Genomic DNA, 22,166 nt, shown 5'->3' with positions numbered 1-22,166 from the left:
AGGTGTGGTTTAAAAAAAATTAAAAGTTTAAGTACTAAACGAATCAAAATTAATAATTTAAGTACTAAACGTGTAATTTACCTACATATATTTAGGTCTGACTATGTTTGGTAATCGCATAGGTTCTGTTTAAATTCGACGATTGAGTCATATAAGACGTTAAATAATAAAAAATATAGAATTTATTAAATGAATTTAATGGTTAAAATATTATTTTTTAAAGATTTAGAGTTTGGACAACTTTATATGTAAAAATATTTATGCGTTATTAATGAATAAAAAAGTCATAAACATATTTTTTTTATACAAAAAAGTTTAGGTAAGGGGTGACTCTTTTAGTCCAAGATCAAGACATACCTAAGATCGAATTGAGATCTACATAAGAATTTATAAATTGCCCACCAAGAATGATGATGATATAATTCGAACTTAACCTTATAAACTCAAAATTTTAAATCTTAACCATTTATACCAACTCTCGTTGGCGTTATAAACATATAGTTTATAATCACCTTATATTATAAAAAAAAATTATGAGTATTCGAAAATAAGTGAGGTTGAATATAATTTGCGCGTGCATATGAAGAAAGAATCGAATCGCCGGCAGCTTGGAGACGAGACAAATACAAAAGGCCCTACCGACCGTACTATCCTTTGCCAAAAGCCAGGGCTCCTCGGAACTCTAGCAAAAGCAATGTCCTTTAAAAGTAAACCAAGTCCACTCCCCAACAAGGGAAAATGGGTTCCATCATAAGATCAAGGCCGTCCTTTAGTCCACGTTGACGAATGGGTTCCATCATAAGGTCAAGGTTAATGTTGAGTTCAGCTCGATGCATGGCGTGGGAGCAACTCTATCCCCATTCTTTGCCCACTTATTGGACTGAAGGGAGCTCCATCACTTCACCATATCATCTCCTTTATCCATCTCATCTATTTTTCTCAATTTCATCTCCTTTATTAAATTCATGGTTGCTTGTTTTCTGAGTTTTAACTCTTTCTTCTTCTTCAGGTCTTTATCCAATAAAAATGAAGGTCATCTGTATACGAGAGACCAGAGTTCAGTATACGAGAAGAGCCTTTTACTGATCTGGAAATAATCGGAATTCATACAGCCATATCGGACAACAAAACAAGTGGAGACCATGTTTTTCATTTGATCGCTGTAACAGTTGTGTTTAAGATTTGAAAAGTGGAGACCATGATGCCATTTGTTTTAGTCTCTTATTACTCAATCTTCTTATCATTCAATCTTCTTATCATTCCATCTGACATGCATTGGTTTCGATTTGTTTCTACCCTTCCTTTTAAGCATTTAAAGAATTATTGTTATTTTTTGAGATCTCGAGATTGAACATAAAAAAATATCGAGATCGTGAGCTTTCAATATCAAATGACTGAGATTATCTTTGAACACACACTACCTTATACTTATCCCAGATTAATTAAAAAATATTTCATCTTTATAATAATTGATTCTAATATAATCCTTCGTACTGATGTAATAATTGTAATTGTATCACACAAAAATTCTAAAACTTTATTGTAAAAACATTCATAGAACAACTTAAAGGGTTATAAATAAGACGAGACAGATCGTGAGCTACTCAAGATTGGTTAGGTCAAAATTCGATAAATAATCTATTTAAGTTCTTAACGAGCTGAAACAAACTATTTAATACTCAACTCGAAAAATTTGCCAATAACTCGAAAATATAACATATCAAGATTTTACTTTTTAAAAAGTTAAATTACTAATAATATTAATATTTAAAGTTCATATTCAAATTTGAGTTTAAACTTAATATTTTTTTCTCATTTTAAACTTTTTCGAGCTTCAATTCATGGTTTCGAGTTCGAATTGAGCTTTAGACTCTCGAATTTTTAAATTGAGTCGAATCGAACTTGACTCGGCACAGGCAAACTTACATTTTTCTTGAAACTCAAGTTTCAATATATAGTCCCAGCCCTAATTGAGAAATGAAATACATTACCAAACCTGGTGGTGTTAAAAATGAACAAATTGCTATTACAGGCCAACTCATGCCGGATGATGCATGAAAACCCTTACGGCCCCGTATAACATACGCTTGGTTCAAGTGATAAATAACTTAATATCACTTAAATAATATATTGTGTTTGAGTCCTTCAGCATGAAAAAAAATCCTTATCAGAAGATTCACTCACCAAAATTAAATGTGCGACGCGGATAGATCTGGATTGAGAGAAAAAAAAAACAATCAAAGCATAATGGGAAGACAAATCGGCCATCATGGATGGATATGCCCGCTCCAGCCTGACGTTATCGGGAAAATGGACCGGTTGCCTCAATGGATAATGGAGTGAACAGGAAGAAAAACTGTCTACTCAGTTTAAGCAATATGTGACAGAGAATACGGACAACGATGATTTGGGACCAGGAGAGTTCATATATGTAAGTGTGTCCCGCATGAAAAGATATCTAATATCAAGACATAGAGAGCATCAAATGATTTAAAAAGTTCAGCTTTGCATACTACTAGGGTTCTTGGTATAAGAACATGCTAAACACCGAGATACATAAAAGCCTTATTTATTTTTATTAATTTGGGGTAAATATAAGATAATGATATGTTTAAAGATAACTTTCAAATTTTTGACATTAAACTTTCACCCCCTGACATTTATGATGCTCAAATTCGGATCTTCAAAGAATAATAACAATTCTTTTACCGTAGAAACCACTTGATTCGTGCTACCTAAAGCCTTTAACTTGTAGAAGAAAATACCTTAGCCACTATCATATCAACAAACTTTTTATGATACAAATTATTTGCATGTAAATTTAAGAGAGACAACTCATCATACATGACCTTAGCTACTATTTGTGTTTGAATTATGCAATCCTAAAAGCAATAAAAGTGCCTCAATGGATAATGGAGTGAACAGGAAGAAAAACTGTCTACTCAGTTTAAGCAATATGTGACAGAAAATACGGACAACGATGATTTGGGACCAGGAGAGTTCATATATGTAAGTGTGTCCCGCATGAAAAGATATCTAATATCAAGACATAGAGAGCATCAAATGATTTAAAAAGTTCAGCTTTGCATACTACTAGGGTTCTTGGTATAAGAACATGCTAAACACCGAGATACATAAAAGCCTTATTTATTTTTATTAATTTGGGGTAAATATAAGATAATGATATGTTTAAAGATAACTTTCAAATTTTTGACATTAAACTTTCACCCCCTGACATTTATGATGCTCAAATTCGGATCTTCAAAGAATAATAACAATTCTTTTACCGTAGAAATGATGCTCAAATTCGGATCTTCAAAGAATAATAACAATTCTTTTACCGTAGAAACCACTTGATTCGTGCTACCTAAAGCCTTGAACTTGTAGAAGAAAATACCTTAGCCACTATCATATCAACAAACTTTTTATGATACAAATTCTTTGCATGTAGATTTAAGAGAGACAACTCATCATACATGACCTTAGCTACTATTTGTGTTTGAATTATGCAATCCTAAAAGCAATAAAAGTGCCATCAATCCCAAATCTACAAAGCAGTGATGCCTAATCTACGAGGATTATTATGCTGCGTATGATGTACGTGACCTTTTGTCCGTAAGCATTTCTGGTAAGCCGAACTAGATCGGTAGAACGATAATATTATCGTGCAATATCATAAGGTAAATTGCTTCAACTTTGAGAAGATCTTCTGCTTCGGAAGGCGACGAGTTCAAAAATCCCGACCAAATCCTTGATCTTGTTCAGGAGCTGTACCATGTATTCTTCTTGCATGTCTTGAAGAGTTTCGAGTTCGCTCAATGGAGCTGGAATCCCTTCAAGGTTGCTATCCTCGATTAAATATTGAACCTTGATCATCATTTGTTTCATCTGTACAAACCAACATCAAATAAGATGTCAGAGTTCGACATTGTTCGATTGTATAGGGCCATTGAAATCGACATAAACAACAAGTTTTCACCTGGCTTGATATTTGATGAGCTTTCGTTAAGGGTGATTCAGGGTCCACACTTGGTCTTTTCTCTAGTTCTGGAACTTTTCTCGTAACCTGCACGTGAATCTCCCCCCTTTTGACCCCTTGAAGCGGTATCCACTTATCAGCCATCTCGTTCGGGGACAATCTCTGATATTCTACAACACAAACACCTATGCTCGATGTTGGTAGCAAGGCGTTGTGATCTTTGACGTGCAACAATAAAGGACTGCCGTCATCCGGGAATTCCAATGTTTGATGCCACTTGGGGTTCAATGTTTTGTACATAATCTGAAGGGCAATCCATGGAACCGTTAAAAACTATTGAAGTATAGAACATAGAACAAACATGCATCATTCATTCAAGTCTCAATACCTTTGTTCGTCTCTTCAAGTTTCCATATTGCACCCTCACATACGGATCACTTGTCACTCGTAGATCGTCAGCTACTAGGTCTCTTGCTTCAATAACCACAAGTTCGACCCAACCATTTCCATGATTCGCAGAACTCTTGTGGAAATACGATGCACATATCAGCATAGATGCACTTGAGATACAAGATCACCAATTAGTATGCATAAAAAGTTAACGTCGATCCTTCATAGTCGTCAACCCGAACTGCTTCTATCTGGATCCTTAGTTCTTCTGAACTCTCTTTTTCAAGAGGTATCCTAACATCCCTTGGTGACCCTTCTACCAGTCCCTCGAGACTTATACGAGCACTGCCAATGCTGTCATCTCCAAAGACCTCTTCGGTGTAGCATTTTATCTTCAGATATTCACCATCTCCTATTTCTTCAAACTCAAACTTCTGGTTCCAGGTCGGATTAAAAGAATGTGTTGTCTTTGTTTTCTGAGAACCTGAAAAAGAATTCATAGCAAAAATCGATGGTAAGCATAATGAATTCTAGTGCGACAATGTGCAATAACAGACTTGCAAGTTGCAACCTCGACTTCATCATACCTTTCCGTATTGCAATTTAACATAAGGGTTACACTTTCAGCTCGTCTTTGTCATAAGATCCTTCCCTTCCACGACAGTTACACTAGTCTCCTTCCAGTTCTTGAAGGAAATTCGATGACCCGCTCAGCGATGGTTGTGAGCTAACACGTAAGTTGTTGGAGCTAAGAGAATCATCAGAAAATTGCCATTCTTTTACCACAAGCTTCACTGCCAACTGTTAAATTATATAGATAACAATTTTAGTCCGTGTGCATAAAATTCAATAATTCTCCACTAAAGAAAGGCACATCAGGTCGCACCTCCCCTGCATCGACCCCTTCAAATGGAAGAACCATTTCGTGTCTTTGCCGCAAAATTCAGAATGCTTAGCTATTACACCCGAGTATGGCCCTATTGTCCAAAACATTGTGGGATCATATGTAATGTATTTCATCTGCTCAATGGACACGAAAATGGGAAATTAACTTACCAGTGCCATTAAAGATGATGAAGATAATAAATAATATTTTGAAAAAGAGAAGGTTGTCCGATGATATATTATGGTTAACAATCAATAGCATGTTACTCTTTATATAAACCTTTTATTAACATGGAATTATGCGACTAAGCTACGTATGTAAAAGATAACATATCAAAGCAAAGCAAGTACCCGACATCTTTACTGGTAAGTAATTTATTTCCCAGAGCTGTCCTAGGGTTCATAATATATTGCATGCATTTCTTTTACACCGTATAGAAACCACCTAAAGTCATATATCAATCTTTGGCATTGAAATTTTTAATAAAATAAGCATCAACTTTACAGTACCTTAATCTCACAACTTGCTAGATAGTCGCATGTCTCACTGCCTGGAGTATGCTCGTAGAAACAGTTCCCGTATTATCATGTAAAACCATGTTAAATGTTGAATTCCATTGAGGACAGGAGCCTGGCCTCACACTATAGTTCTTGTGGTTAGCTCTCCTAACTCAACTTCAACAAATGTCTGTATAATTTTATCGTCAATGTGCTGTTGTAAACAACCTACCCCAGAACTCGGTTGCTTTCTCAAGGGGCTTCCTCTCAAGCTACTCCTCGAAAGTTTAGTTGCGGAAAGGAACGTCACATAGACAATACCGCCAACAGCCTTCTTCCTTAAATCTACGGCCGGTAAAGAGAAATATTGACGGCGAGGTTCGAACATTGTCTTAGCTAAGGTATCAGTCAAAAGTTTAACCTGCATTACAAAAAAAATAAAAATAAAGATGAAGATCAGCCCAATACTGCAAAATAAGAGCTAAAATTATTGAGATGACCTGTTTGATTTCTAAGTTAGTCCTCGCTAAGCAAAAAAAAAAAAGAGAGAGAGAAGTATGAAAGAAACATATCAACCAAGAAGAAACACCAGGCAGCTCTATTGCAGGTTGTGATTGGCTTCCTCCACTGCCGAAGGCAATTGTTATCCTAACTTCATGAGTGGATATCGAGTACAAAATCACTTTCCCATCTAGAATCGACATCAAGATCAGAAGCTGGTAAGGTAAATGTAATATCGCAAAAGGATTTATAAAAGAACTTGTCAATTCTCCACATTCAAAGACTTGTAAAAGTAAATTTGCAAACCAATCTATCAAATGGATCAAGTTTCTAGATAGAACTTCATCGTCCGATATAAATTTAAAGAAGGAATGGATACATGGCAGAAGCTTTTCTACATACATCACCCTTAATGTGAAGGCTATTTATAACATTCATTGCAGTTCTGAAGAATGGCTTGGCCACTTCGGCAAGCAACATAATGCTGAGGTCAGTTGTGTCCCAATCGAAACCCAAGCGCATAACTCTCTGTCAAAATGAGTATATGCTTCGTGAAGGTCTCAAATATATTACATTAATCAGACAAAAGAAAACAAACCATTAGAAGTGAAAAGGAAAATGACCTTGAATAATAAGTTGTAATGGAAAAAAAAAAACAGAAATCGAACCTGATCACCAAAAGTTGACCAGCAAGTCCCATGAAGACCCAACCAAGGTGGAGATGAACCTAGCGAAAACTCCAGCAACTCTACTCTTTCCTACGTGAATAATAGTCTCATTGGTGAACATGTATGTATACAACAACAACAAAACCCTATTCTCATATGTAATGGAGTAAGGGGAGGTAGGGTAGTAGGCTGCCCCCAACGCCAGGTTGAGAGCAGCTTCCGTGGAAGACCTCCAGCAGTCAGAAAATTAAAAAAATAAATATAAAATACAATGCATATATAAATAAATAAATAAATAAATAAATAAATACATAGTTGAACAGTCTTCATATGCAGTCTACATATGCGAGTCTATAATGGGAAGTAATCCCTGCGTAAAAATCTCTGCATATAGACAGAAACGTAAGTCCAGACTAAATTTAAAAAGAGGAAACATGAAGAGAATGATACACAGTAGTCAACGATAGCAAGTTACGAGAAGGAATAAAGTCAAATGGGTTAAAACCTAAACTAAGGTTACACTACTCTGTTACCCTAGTTCTAAGCCTTCATAAATTCTAATGATATAAACGTTTAAAAAGTAGAAGTTATGTAAATTACTACAAAGAAATTAAAAAGAAGACAGAGATGCTACACTTTATTTCTGTGACCCACACTACTCGGCTACCCGGGTTTTAAGTCTCCATACTTTCCTGTTAGAGGTCATGTCCTCGGTAAGGGCTAAATCCTTCAAATCAGATCTCAAGCAGTCTACCCACTTCCTCCTTGGTCGACCTCTCCTTCTGGCACCGTCGACTGTAATCGACTCTATCCTCCTGACCGCATCCGACGGTTGTCGCCTAAGAACATGCTCAAACCACCGTAGTCTTCTCTTCCTCAACTTTTCGGATACATGCACCACCCCCAAGGACATCCTAATTGCAGAGTTTGGTGTCATGTCCCACAGAGTCCTACCACATGTCCATCGAAACATTCTCATTTCTGCGGCCTCCATCCTCCTTACGTGATCTTTCTTGATTGCCCAACATTCTGATCCATACATCAGTGTTGGTCTAATTGTCATTCTATAAAATTTTACCTTTAGTTTTAGAGGCACCTTCTTGTCACACAAAACTCCAGTGGCAGTCCTCCACTTTAGTCATCCCGCCTTTATACGGTGTGTAACGTCATCATCTACACCCCATCTTTATGTATCATAGACCTTATGTACTTGAAACAATCCTTTGAGGGGAGAACATGTATGTATCTAAATATTAAAATCAATCAAAAGGATAAAACTGTTAATTTGAACTTTTTCTTGAAAACCGAATGCAAATTATATCACTTACAATAAGTTTCGATTTGTGATGTTTCAAGCGTTTTTGCAGGCAAGAAGATCCACTTAGTCATTTGATTGTAGTAAATAAGAAGTTAAAAGAATGTTTGTGTATATTTCTCTTTTTAAGAAGAAATAATTAAAACCAATATAATCTCAAAGAATATTTCTTCAAATATAGTATGTATTACAACGAATTCATCATTGTCACGCAATAGGTTAATATTTCATTAAAATCCAAGAACCACCAAATAGTGCAATAAGATAGGAAAAGGGCTATTATGATGCTGGCTCCGGCAAAGTGAGATGGGATGAAAAATCTAATTTTGCTCATCGTTGGGATCCCCTTCCAAGTGGAGAATAGAGGGTAGAAAGAACAATAAGCGAGCATAAACTCGTCAATCATATAACCATTGACAGCAGATAATTGGATGCAAACTTGATTATTTTCCAAAATATAAACAAACATATATTTGTGTCATCGGACCAGGCAATGTCCAGTAAGTTAATCTAGAAGAAATTGTCATTCAAAGATCCCACAAGATTTCAACTAGATAAAATACTTAAAACCGGAGCTTGTTATAAGACTAAATTCATGAAGTTTCTCTAAGATCCCACTGTCCTTACCTCAACAATAGATTGGAACCTTAATGAAAGTTTTGGATTCATGTAGTTGGAAAAGAGAATGGTTGAGGAACCGTCCTGATGACGAGGGAAAACAGCAATTGAACCAACATAGTCATTCTAAATCTTGTAATTCAACCCTCATTGCTAGCTGAATCTCAAAGCACCTATTAGCTACAAGGGCTGTGCCTAGCTAGCTCCAAAACCAGCTAAAAAACCGGACATGCATACGATTTAATTCAATATAGCGAGTTTAAGTTTCAACATTGAACTCCATTTGTATTCTTGTCTTGAAGTAACAATGACATTTGACATGGTAAAGGAAGCAATAGTAATTGACTAATTGTGGAGTATCAAGTACCAGAATCATGTAAGACTATGTTACTTCCACTAAGAACCATTGGCTGGCGATTGAGAACAAATAAAAATCAAGTTGCAAATATTGATCCAAATAGAAAGTAATTTTCTGAACTGAAAACAAAATGCCAGCAGGTCACATGGGGGGAACTTAAATCCAATAGTATCACCTAATCAACTGAATATATACATATAAGCTGGAATTTGAATTTTGAACGGTGTACTAAAATGAAATAAAAATTAAACTTTAAGTATGATTTTGAAAGAATTGAAAGTTAGGTACTAAAATTAACTGAACCCTAAATTTGACTAACAACAACGTTTTTAAATCAAAATGTTAATTTATCAAACGTATATAATTAATATATCTTATCAATTAAGCAAAGATCATTGACATAAAGGGAATAATAAAAGGCGGGAATCAATGTTATAGAATTTTATCAAACTTATTGAATTATTATAAAATAGTCATTCAATTTTATCAAACTAGTACAAAATGACCATTAAGCTTATTGAACCACTATAGAATGACCACTAAACTTTATCAAACTAGTACAAAATGGTCGTTGAATTTATCAAAATTTATCACTGTTTTACATGTAGTGATCATTTTGTAACAGTTCAATAAGTTTCATGACTATTTTATAATTTTTAAAGTTGAATAACCAGAAAGATTACTTCATCATAGCTTAGTGGCCGTTTTGTGTGATCTACCCTTGTTTATTTGATACACAACATAAAAACACAAATATGGAATAGTTGAGTGTTTAATTTTGCACTTTTTTTGAGATCTACATTTATAGAGTTATGTGAAGAAAACCACCACTTCTGTACACACAATTAATTAGTACACTAAAAGAAGAAAAAACATAAAGGACAGCCACGGCCAGCAAGGACCACAACCTTGTAAATGTCTCCATGAACAAGGACATATGCATCCAAGTTTTTACCATGGCCGGGACTCTCGCTTGCCCGGTTCATAGATTTAGCATCACGGGCCGACTATAAATTAGTTTGGTTCGAGAATATGTTTGATTCGATCAGCTAAATTGCTGATTGAGTAGTTAATTTGAAGACGACAAAACGATAGATGTTGTAATATGGATGGGGGTTGGGGAGTTTGTGGGCTTTGTAAGGAACGAGAGAGGCTGTAAAGAAATGGGTCAGATGGGGCCTCTCTAGCATCTAATGACCCATGTGCTTTGGATGGGACCTCGGTTGGTGTGTATTTGGGATTAAATTAGATACCGGGGAGATGAGTAGATACGAGCGAGTTTCGATTCGCGATTTATCAAGATTTGTTTTAATAGAAATTTTGAGTTCAGGTTAGGTCGGGTTGATTACAACTCGGGATCGTTTGCCAACTAAGAACAAGTTGATTGCGTTTAGGTTGCAAGTCGATGGCTTGTGCGTCCTTTGCAAGCGCGCGAGATGGAGTCTCGACTACTTTGAATACATATTTTTATTTTAACTTCCTCCTTGTCAATAGGGAGTTGTCATAATCAAATGCGAAATTCAATAAATAGAAATTCAAAACCTTGAAAAAATAGACGTAGAAAATTCTTCAAATTAGTTTGGATAATTAATAATATTAAAGACTTTTTTAATCACAAATACAAAGACTAATAAGACACTTTGAAGTTAATGATCCAATAGTAGGCACTGGCGTTAATCACGCGTGATCTCCTTCGCTGCCGTTGCACATTCATAGCTAGTCTTTGACCCTTCAATCTCTAGAGGTTCCCGTTGTTCTTAAACTATATTCATCATTATAAACTCGGGTTAAAAACTAGTTAAACTTTAATTATATAATTAATTTAAAATTCTCACAATTGGATATTGTATTTTCAGGATGATATTGTTGCTGAATATTTAATAGTTTTATTCTTATATATCATATAAAGGGTTTTGAAAAAAAATATTATTCGAAGTTTGTATGAAATACAAAACACTTATCGTAACTTATGAGATAAAATCGATCTGAATATTAAATTAGTGCATAATATGATTTATATAGGCTTAATATAAAATAAGTGTTTATATTATGTTTCTAAAACTCTTTAATGATTAAAAATTTCGTTAAAAATATGTCTAATTTTTTAGTTACACCTTAAGTGTATACCACTTATTTTTAATTAAAAAATATTTTTTTTAATTATTTATAAAAAAAACTTAATTTTTTACTGAAATTATAAAAAAAACCTTAAAAATCTAAAATATCTCATTTCAACCCTATTATAAACCATCACCGGTAATTTCGACTACCATCGCCGTCGTAACGGTCACCCACACCCATCGTCACACACCCATTGATCAATTGTCATCCTTATCGTCACCCAAAATCCCTAAATCTAATGAGGACCTAAATCCCTAATTCTCAATTTCAATTTCCTAACCCAAAACGGTCAGCCATCTTCGGCCACCATCGTCGTCACCAAAAGATTGAGTTTGATTGGAATTGCATGGTGGTTCGAATGGTGGTGGCAGTATAGCTTATGAACGTCGGAATCGACGAAGAATGACAATGGTGACTTAAAATCCGACGAACCTTTAAACGCTTCTCCATTACAAACGATGACATATTATGACGAAAGGTTAACGAGGATTTGATCGGGTTGATGCTGATGAAGGTGGCAGTGACGATCACTGCTGGCCGACCGGCGACTTTTAAAAGGGGGAAAGGGGAAGGGAGAAGGCACCGAGGGTTGTGTGTGTGTATTTTTTTAATTCTCAAATTATCAGAACATGACACGTGTCACTTAACGGATATATTTAACGGATGTTATGTTCGAACACCTAAAAGTATAAGGTTTAAAACATTAGATACCTATTTTAGCGATTTTTTTTACACTAAAACATTTTTCGATGCATAGTTTGATTACTTATTTTGTAATAAGCCTTATAATATTGGTTATGAATTTGATACTGCAACAACTTGGCGTTTTCTAGTGAATTTCTTAGCTTTAATTATCATGAGTGGTGCCTTACATGATACTCAATTTAGTCCCCCTTGATTCATGTCCATATCCATACGTCTTCGTCACAATAATTACGAAGGCTCGGTTTACATACCATGAATTCCACTTATAGATTATATAATCACAACTGGTACATGAATTCAAAGTACGAAGGTATGACACTAATTAAGTGACTTTTGTAGTAAATAAATTATTGTTATTCTTTGAAGACCCGGATTCGAGCACCATAAATGTCAAAGATGTGAGCGTTTAATGTCAAAACTTTGAAATTTATCTTTAAGCATATATTATATTGTACTTATCCAAAATTAATCCAAAAAAAAGTAAGGTATAATGACTTTATAAGATTGTTCTTTTAAATGAGGTTGAGACAGATTGAGACAAGTCTTGGGAAGAAGAGAGTTGAGATTGGGATATAAAAGATTTATTAATCGACTGGAACCAGATGATTCCTATAATATTCCTATATTTCCTAATTAATCTATCCTTGCTCACTAGCGGATGCATTAAGGTTCGACGGTTCACCCGAAATTTCGAATTTTCTTTAATTAATTATTTTATTAATGGTGTCCACCCTGAAAATTATTATGCACATCTTGAAATTTGAAATTCCTTCGATTATGACCTATTTATTGATGATGTTCATTCACTAAAATTTATTTATGATAATTCGTTCAAAAATTTTATATCTTTAATATATATGTGTAATCTTTAAAAATATTTATAGATCCGCCAAAATCTAATCTTTGCTGTTGGCAAATTCCCAGGCTTTTGCCTTGGTTGCTTAAAAATAAAAATGCCGGCTCTTTTTGGCCAAGGCCAACAGCAAATTATCCACGTTTCTTTCTACACCAGTAGCATCCAATGCTTTTGTTCAGTCAAGCACGTTTCTTGCTCAGCATATTTGAAAGCATCCAGTGATATAAATTATAAATAAAATAAACCTTATTCCACCTAACAGCACCACATTTCATTTTGAACTAGAAAATAAGCCATTTGTGGTGATTCGTTAAACTGTGTGTATAATTAAGTTGTTAATTAAGTACAGTAAAGCTTAGAAATTTATCAGTGCGTGTATATGTATATATATATATAAGTATTGGCCTTGGCTATTACTTAAGATAGAGGAATATGTCATCTCTTAGAAAAACCAGTACAAGTTCCAGTGAAGATGAAGCTGAGCAGCTCAGGAGAGGACCATGGACTCTAGAGGAGGATTCGCTTCTTATTCAGTACATCGCTCGCCACGGCGAAGGCCGGGGAACTTGCTCGCCAAACATGCAGGTCACTGAATCAGATTCTTTATTCTATTCGATTTTCGATGTAAGGTTTCGAGTTTGAGCTTTATGAATAGAAAAAACAGGATCCGACCCGGTTGGACTGTGAGAGTACTTCATTTTTTTTTACCGTTTTGTTGGTTAGGCTTAAGGAGAACGGGCAAGAGTTGCAGGCTGAGATGGCTAAATTATCTGAAACCGGACGTTAAGCGTGGAAACCTTACACCCCAAGAACAGTTTTTGATCTTTGAACTCCATTCTAAATGGGGCAACAGGTATATATCTTTATAATTTTCCCATGGTTTTATTATCGGACAGAAGTTATCATTGATAGTGGACAAGACATAAACTTGTACATGTTGGGATTCTAGGTGGTCGAAGATTGCTCAACATTTACCAGGGAGAACGGACAATGAGATCAAGAACTACTGGAGAACCGCGTGCAAACATGCTCGACATCTCAAGATCGACGCGAACAGCGCCGTGTTCCGGAATGTTATCCGGTGCTATTGGATGCCGAGTTTGCTTCAATCGATGGATGCTCAAGCACGAAACGAAACCCCTCAGCGTCAAGTGTCGACGAGGCCCGAGCAGAATTCGGATTCGGACCGGATTCGGTGCGGAACTTCATGTGTTTCTTTGTTAGAATCAATGGATGACATCTCGAAAGTGTCCGGATTTTCAGAGTACCAAACAACTCCTATTAGCGTCTTTGGTAACAATTATGGATGCAACACGCTAGCGGCATCGAAGGATTGCTATAGTTGTGATGATAGTCTCTATGACGTGGAAACCATCAACCTGGCAGCCACGTCAGCACTAGCCGAGGGATTTCCCGACCCAGTGGGCGATTGTCACGTGGCGGATAATGATTGGGTTAACGATAGTTTTTCAGATCATGGCCTATGGAACATGGGGAACTATGGGAACTCAGGAACTTCCATTGAATGGGAACCTTGTTATTTTCCTTTTTCTTTGGTTAAATGACAGTTTTGGTCCCTCTATCATGTTTAGATTCGATATTTAATCTATACTGTAATTTGACATAATTCAATCTTTTACTTATGTCATGACAAATTACGATATAAGATTAAATCCAAATCTAAAGACGACATAGAGCCCAAAATCATTGTTTAACATTTCATTCGAACAATTGCCATTTCATTCAAATATGTCTCGAGTTCGAATATTATAGATGTAGAGAAATAATCGTTTAATGTCAAACGATTGAATTATTCATATTGCATAAATTCTTCTTAGCCTATAAGTCAGATGATATTGAATGTTTAAACATATTAATATTATATCTTTTTAAATAATGTACCGACAACAAGATCAATTAAACTAATCTCAAGTATAAAATAACATCTTTTTATGTAATTGATGTAAACTACAAAGTTTTATCTTTTATGAATAAAAAGGGGTTACATCAAAATTGAAAATCGAATAAGTTGAGCCAATCCTAGGAAGTAAAGTTTCTTGTAAACGTGCCCTCTTGTAAACGACCTCTATCAATTGATTAATTTGGATTGAGTACTGCAGAAGTGAGGATAATATTCCCAACTCAGTCCGCTCTATTTGCAATCGTCAAGATTCGAACTCCTAACTTTGTTTAAAAGGTCTACTTCTTCATTCCATTAGACCGACCAATTATTGATTTCAAAATTGAATAGATTCACCAAGTTAATGTGTTTAATGCCATAATTTTAAACCATATTTGTTTAGGACACCTATACTTTAGTAGAATCAAGTTATTCTTACTCTAATGCCATATTTAGACAAAGTGGAATAATTCCAAGGTAAGAAGAAACTTGGTTGTCTGTTTGTCATCATAATAGCTCCAATTCTTTCACAATCAACCTAGAATTAGTCGGTTAACTAAAGTTGAAAAATTAATAATTTTATATAATAAGCAAATTTGAAATTAAAGTGTGTTTCATAAAAAAACAAGAATATTGGTCAGTCGATTAAACTGTTATCTTTGTTTTATATTTCTTAGATTTACGAGTTTTAGACTTATTAGGAACAATCTATTTCTTTCTCTTAAAGTATAGTTTTTCTCTCATCTTGATAGAATTAGGATTGATAAGATTAAATTTAAATTTTATAAAAAGAAGTGTATTTGAGAAAGAAATAGTAATAGGAGAGAAAATTATTATTTTTCATATTTTGTAAGAAAAACAAAAGGCATAATGATAAAAATGCTTCTAACTTTTGATTGAATAATCACTTTGACCTTAACGTTTTATTTTGAGACAAAAAGTTCGTTCTATAGATAAAATCGTTAGTTAACAAATGGTTAGCGCTTCAAATACGAATCATTTTACCTTAATAAATCGTTAAAAGATAAAACATTCTGAGAAAAGAATTATTTTAATTTTTTTTACTTATGTTATAATATAACGAGTTAAATTGCATCACAAATATGATATAAAACCCTATCTAGCAAAATTGAATGTGGGAAGCACGCACGATTAGCATATATGGAGACATTATTAAATGGATCTGAAATCATGTCATCTATGATTCAACCAATAAGATTCATCCATTCAAGATAACTCCCAAATAAAAACTACCCACCCCTTATTTACATGTAGGAAAGAGATAAGATTACGTTGGAAAAAAATGAGATGATACATTTTATTAGTTGAGATCACAAATGACGCGGTGATTGTGACGGAGCCACAGCTTGGTGGGGGTGGGCATGCACATCCTGAAATCCGAATTTTCTTCGATTAATTACTTATTTTACTGATGGTGCCCACCCTGAAATATGAATTTTCTTCGATTAGTTACTTATTTAAGGACGGAATCTATCTTGAATTTATTTGAAAAATATTTTGGATCTACAACTCAGATTGATCTAATAATTTTTCGTATATATTATATATAATATATATATATATATATATATATATATATATATCTAATATATATATATATATATATATATGGGATTTGGAAGCTAAGAAAGCCTTTGTCGCATAGATTGCGGAATTCCATGGGAGAACTTATTATCAAATGGGATGCGTGGAGAGGTAGAACTCTCTTTTGGTCTCTTTCTGTTTACATGTTATTATTAAGTTCCATGCATTGCATGACCAAGACGCCTGATCTCAAATCTCGTGGCGGGCCAGCAAAATCCTTTTCCAACTCACTGTTTCAACTCACCTCGAGATAGAATCCACTTCCAAACTACGTTTGCATCGAATTTTGATATAGGGGAAGAGTAAATTAAATATCTATTAAATTAATTGAATCAATAATCCTATCACTGATCTTATTAAGTCAGGCCTTAATCTTATAAATGAATCAGCCCATTTAGACCCGAATATCCAAAACACATCCCAATGATTTCCAAACGGAATCACTGTCGTCCACGTGTTCTGAGGATTCGCTTCCACAGTATAAAGCTCAAATAGGCCAAAACCCTAGCTCCTCGCTTATCCGCTGCAGGGAGTCCGTCGTCGCTTGTTCTGAATATTTTGAGGTGATCTTTTGGTTTTCTCATCATTTGCTTGTTTTCCTTGATAATGTGAATGATACAGCTTGAAATATAAACCTTACTGGAAAATTCTTTAGTAATCATCCTGTTATTTGATCTTGAAATTGGTATTATTGCTCTACTCATCTTAAGTTGAGAGCTTAGCTTCTTAGATTTTTAGTGAAATTATGAAGCCCTTTGATATTTGTATATGATAGTTAAATACTTGATCCTGTTTCTAATTCATTTGATTTTTTATTTCAACTTGTTATTGAAGATGTATACATCGAGGAAGAAGATCCACGATGATAAGGATGTTGAGCCAACGGAATTCGAGGAGTAGGTTGCTATGGTTCTAAAATGCTTTTATGTTTGGTGCACATTGAAATGTGCTGTGTTTTGAACGATGGTAGGAACAGTGTTTTAAAAAGCACGCCTGAGGCGCTAGGCGAGGCGTTTAGAAGAAAGCCTTCAACCACCAAGGCGGCGACGAGTACATGAGACGGTAATTCAGTCGTTGGAGGCAGCGAGAGGCAACGAGGCGATGCTTTTAGCGATTCACGTACCATGACCCATTTCAGATTGGGCTTTTTGTCTTCATGCGAGTGAGCTTCAGAGATAGAGAACGAGATCCGGTCAAAGGAAGAGAAGGGGAAGGGAGAAGCTGGGAGTGCCTTCCGGGTCGACTCAATGAGCCGTGGATGAAAGACACAAGGGAGTTGGAGGCGGCTGCCATTGGTGGAGAGATGAAGAGAAGAAGCAGGTAGCAGCGGAGATTTCGTGTTTGAAGCAAGTGGATTCAATGGTGGGCGCCAAACTAAAACAATAAAAGAATATTTTTTTTCCTTATGATCTTCGCCATTCCCCAACTGTGTTAGACATTTTCGATTCATGTTCTCAGGGATTGTATCAGGAAAGGTCGATTAATATACGGTGTTCTCAAATATATTAAAAAATATTTGATAAATTCGGTTTAACGCTACCAGAAATATCGAGTAATAATAATGTAATAGGTAGAAATTATGAAGAAATATTAAAAAATTTGGCAACCGACAAACTTAGCTTGTCGGTTTGTATCTATACTTTATAAAAATATATTAATCCATAACAATATAACAGGTAAAAAAATGACAAAATCAGTCTATAAATGACAAAACAGGTAAAGCGCTACCGGATATATTGAAAGTGTCGATACTTTATAAAAATATATTAATCCATAACAATATAACAGGTAAAAAAATGACAAAATCGGTCTATAAATGACAAAACAGGTAAAGCGTTACCGGATATATTGAAAGTGTCCATACTTTATAAAAATGTATCGATCCATAACAATATAACAGGTAAAAAAATGACAACTGGTCTACAAATGACAAAATAGGTAAAGCGCTACCGGATATATTGAAAGTGTCGATACTTTATAAAAATGTATCGATCCATAACAATATAACAGGTTAAAAAAATGACAAAACCGGTCTATAAAATGACAAAACAAGTAAAGCGCTACCAGATATATTGAAAGTGTCGATACTTTATAAAATGTATTGATCCATAACAATATCAGGTAAAAAAATGACAAACCGATAAAGAGCTACCAGATATGTTGAAAGTGTCGATATTTATTATAAGTATCGACACTTTTGGAATTTAAAGAAAAGAGTTATAACGCCAAAGTGTCGATACTTTATAAAAATGTACCGATCAATAATAATATAACAGGTAAAAATATGACAAAATCGGTCTCGAAATGACAAAACCGATAGTAAAAAAAGTGTGTGCTTGTGTGGTCATTTTTATTTCAGAATTTCATTTTTAATACAAAGTTGGATTTTAAGCAAAACCCAGTAAGAAAAAAAACAAAAACTTTGCAGTAACAAAAGAATAACATTGCAGTAACAAAAGAATAACATTGAGAAACTCACAATGTTATTAGTTTTCAAAAAAAAAAACACAGAAAATACATCTCTCAACGCAAACTTATGATATACTCTATTATCTCTATAGAATAAAGTTAGGTCAGTTTTAGTTTTATTTTTTTGTTTAGAATTTTGTGTCATGAAACTGTTGATTGAAGAACTCAAATTGGTGCACGCATAAGTGTCGATGCATTTATGAAAAGTATCGATCCAAAAAACATCGAAATAATAATTATTATGTAACAGGTAAATTTATAATGTAACCGGTAAAAATATACTGGTTAATTAGCAAATAGGTTTACATTATGTATCGACACTCTTTAAATATGTGTCGATACTTTTTTCCCAAAATGAAAGCACAACGAGGTGCACGCATAAAGTATCGATACATTTAAAATTGTATCAATCCCAAAAACATCAAAATCGATAATTATAATGTAATAGGTAAATTTACAATGTTATTAGTTTAAATATACATGTTTAGTTAGAAAATATGTCAAAATAAGCGCTACCTATTACATTATATAAGCGCTACCTAATATATTATTGTACTTGATAATATTTTCAGTTAAATGATATAATATAACCGGTCTAAATTTTAACCGGTCACGCCGTTTTTTAGACGCCGCACTGCAGAAGCTCCCATGTTTTCATCGTAATCATCGCCATCAATATAACTGCATTATTTTACCTAATTTTTACACTTTGTTAATTCAATTTCTTGAAACATATATTTTCCTATTTTTATAATAATTAATATTTTAAATTTAATCTTTTAACGATACAATAATATTAAATATTCTAAAAATGGTAACGAATTAAATTGGATCAACTTTTTATCAATACGATTTTATTCGAAAATCACAGCAGTCAGATTGATGTTTCTGGTAGCCGAAAGCTGTCGTTATCCTGTTCCATACAGATTGAGGAAACAAGGTTCAAGTTAGCTTGTGAGGGAGCTTGAAAAGAAGTTCAGTGGCAAGGTGCGGGAACGCTAACCTATTTCTTGCGCTCTGCACAAATTGAAAACAAAACCTGTTTTATTGTGTTATTCATGTATCTTTTTGCTTGATTCGGGTTTTGTTTGTTTCACATGAATTTCTGTTGTATTTATAATGATTATTGCATGTTGGTTTGATCGGTATGCTCATCTTTCTTGGTTTAATTTTAGCTTAGTTTATGCTTACATGAGAGGATGTGATTCTTATTGCCACCCGAAGGATACTGATGCCTCCAAAGAAAGCTCTGCTGTTCAGAGGCCACACAGACGCACATTAACTGCTGTACATGAAGCAATGCTAGAAGATATAGTCTTACCACTGAGATTGTCGGCAAGCGTACTAGATACAGAATTGATGGAACAAAGATAATGAAGGTACAGTGCTGCTCATATAACTATTAATTCTAATGCTACACTCAGGATGCTAAATGTGAATGGAATGTCCTAGTCCTAGTGATTGTGTTCTCCAGAATTAATTCCGGTTCAGTCCGTAAAATATATGGTGGTTGTCATCCTTCTTAGATGCTAGCTTGAGACATTCTCTGCAGTTACCTGAAGCTTGCCGGAAAAAGATGTTGTGTTTGAGTTCCCTGTTTCAGAGGCATAGATGGATCTTCTTTCAAGTGTTTGGACACTTTTTTCTGTCGATTTTGCTCCTTGGACCAAATTTTGTAGTTGAGTAACTTAAAATTGAGATTTAGAGTTTTCATGGGTTCGCAATTTGGTCCTAAAAAATGAAACCAAATGGTTTTTAGTACCCTTTTACAGGTGAGCAACGTAAGGACCTTCTCTATTGGGGTCCCATTTTCACTTTGAAGATTCCTTTGGGCTTAATATTTATATTTGACACGTGTCGCTGTTAAATTTATTAAATTAATTTAAAATTAAGATAAAATTGATAGGATTTGTAAATAATGAGATCAAATGAGTAATTATACTAGTTTTTTTATATAAACTTATTTTCTTTGTCAAATGTTAATGTTAAGTAGTTTGATTGACATTATTTAGATAATTATGTGATAAAATTGATAAAATTAATAGATTATTGGTCAAATTGTAGTGTTTTGTAGTTAAATGATCATTTATGTAGTTTACCTATCTTTTTATATGAATTGATCCTTATAATATAGAGATTAGTTGATCTTTTTAATAGTTATGGATTAAATTGAAGAGATCTATACAATAGGGGGCCTATCAAGTACTTTTACCCACGTTTTTAATTGGTTGAATGGTTGGTATTATTTTTAAACATCATTAACGATGTAAGATAAACTAAGATGGGATATTCGATGCACCAAAATGAAAAAAAAAGAACACTTATGAGTGGAATCATTATTAAGTCATAATTTAATTATAGAAAGGGCTAATGATTAAGTCATAATTTAATTATAGAAAATATTATTTCTTAATGGGTAAAACATATTGGAGATCAATAAAATATATCAAATGAAAATATTGATCACTGAATTTTAAAATTTACAAAATGATGAAAATTTATTGAATTATTTCAAAATAATCATAAATTTTTTTAAAGTGTTATAAAATTAACATTAAATTTATCAAATTGCTATAGGATGATTATAAAATTTATAAAATTCTAACACTTATTATAGTATCACTATGATCATTTTATTACCATTAATAAATCTAACGACCACTTTGTATTTTTTAAATTTCACTAAAAATAATTGTTAAATGTAAATTAGTGGTCTTCTATATACTTACTTTATTAACTATAAGAAAAAAATATTTGAGGATCCTATACTTTTGAGAAAATAAATGTGACTCTCGTATTATTTTTCTCTTAATATGGTCCTCTAACTCAAAAATAAACTTAGTATGACCCTCTAACTTAGAAAATAAATCCAATGTGACCATTTGATCAACATTTTTTTTGTCATTGACTGTTACCAGGGCCGTGGCTAGGTTTTCGGGGGCCCTGTACAAATTCTTATAAAGGGGTCTATTTTTTAGATATATTCGATTTCGGGACAATAACAGTGGCGTTTTTTTTTTGAAAAAAAACGTCGCAATAGGTCTATCTATAATGACGTTTATTGGAAAAACGCCACTATATATATATATATACTTTTTGGGCTTTTTTGGGGCCTGTACAATAATAGTGGCGTTTTTTTTGAAAAAACGTCGCAATAGGTCCATCTATATTTGCGTTATTGGAAAAACACCACTATATATATATTTTTTGGGGGCCCTGTGCGGTCGCGCAGTTCGCGCCGCCCCAGCCACGCCCCTGAATGTTATAGAGCTGATGTGGTAGTTCACGGCACTGATAT

The 22,166-nt window shown here is 34.1% G+C and overlaps 3 pseudogenes; 2 read left to right on the top strand and 1 right to left on the bottom strand.

Moving 5' to 3' along the window:
• Window positions 1–3,599: 3,599 nt before the first annotated feature.
• LOC120200878 lies at window positions 3,600–10,198 on the bottom strand (annotated as a pseudogene).
• A 3,078-nt stretch (window positions 10,199–13,276) lies between these two features.
• Window positions 13,277–14,524, top strand: LOC120200861 (annotated as a pseudogene).
• A 3,031-nt stretch (window positions 14,525–17,555) lies between these two features.
• Window positions 17,556–20,507, top strand: LOC120200877 (annotated as a pseudogene).
• Window positions 20,508–22,166: the final 1,659 nt, after the last annotated feature.

Source organism: Hibiscus syriacus, unplaced genomic scaffold, assembly GCF_006381635.1.
Source record: "Hibiscus syriacus cultivar Baekdansim isolate YM2019G1 unplaced genomic scaffold, ASM638163v2 tig00006613_pilon, whole genome shotgun sequence".
NCBI classification, from domain to species: domain Eukaryota; kingdom Viridiplantae; phylum Streptophyta; class Magnoliopsida; order Malvales; family Malvaceae; genus Hibiscus; species Hibiscus syriacus.
Note: the sequence above shows the minus strand (reverse complement) of the source record. Positions and strands in the feature narration are given on the sequence as shown.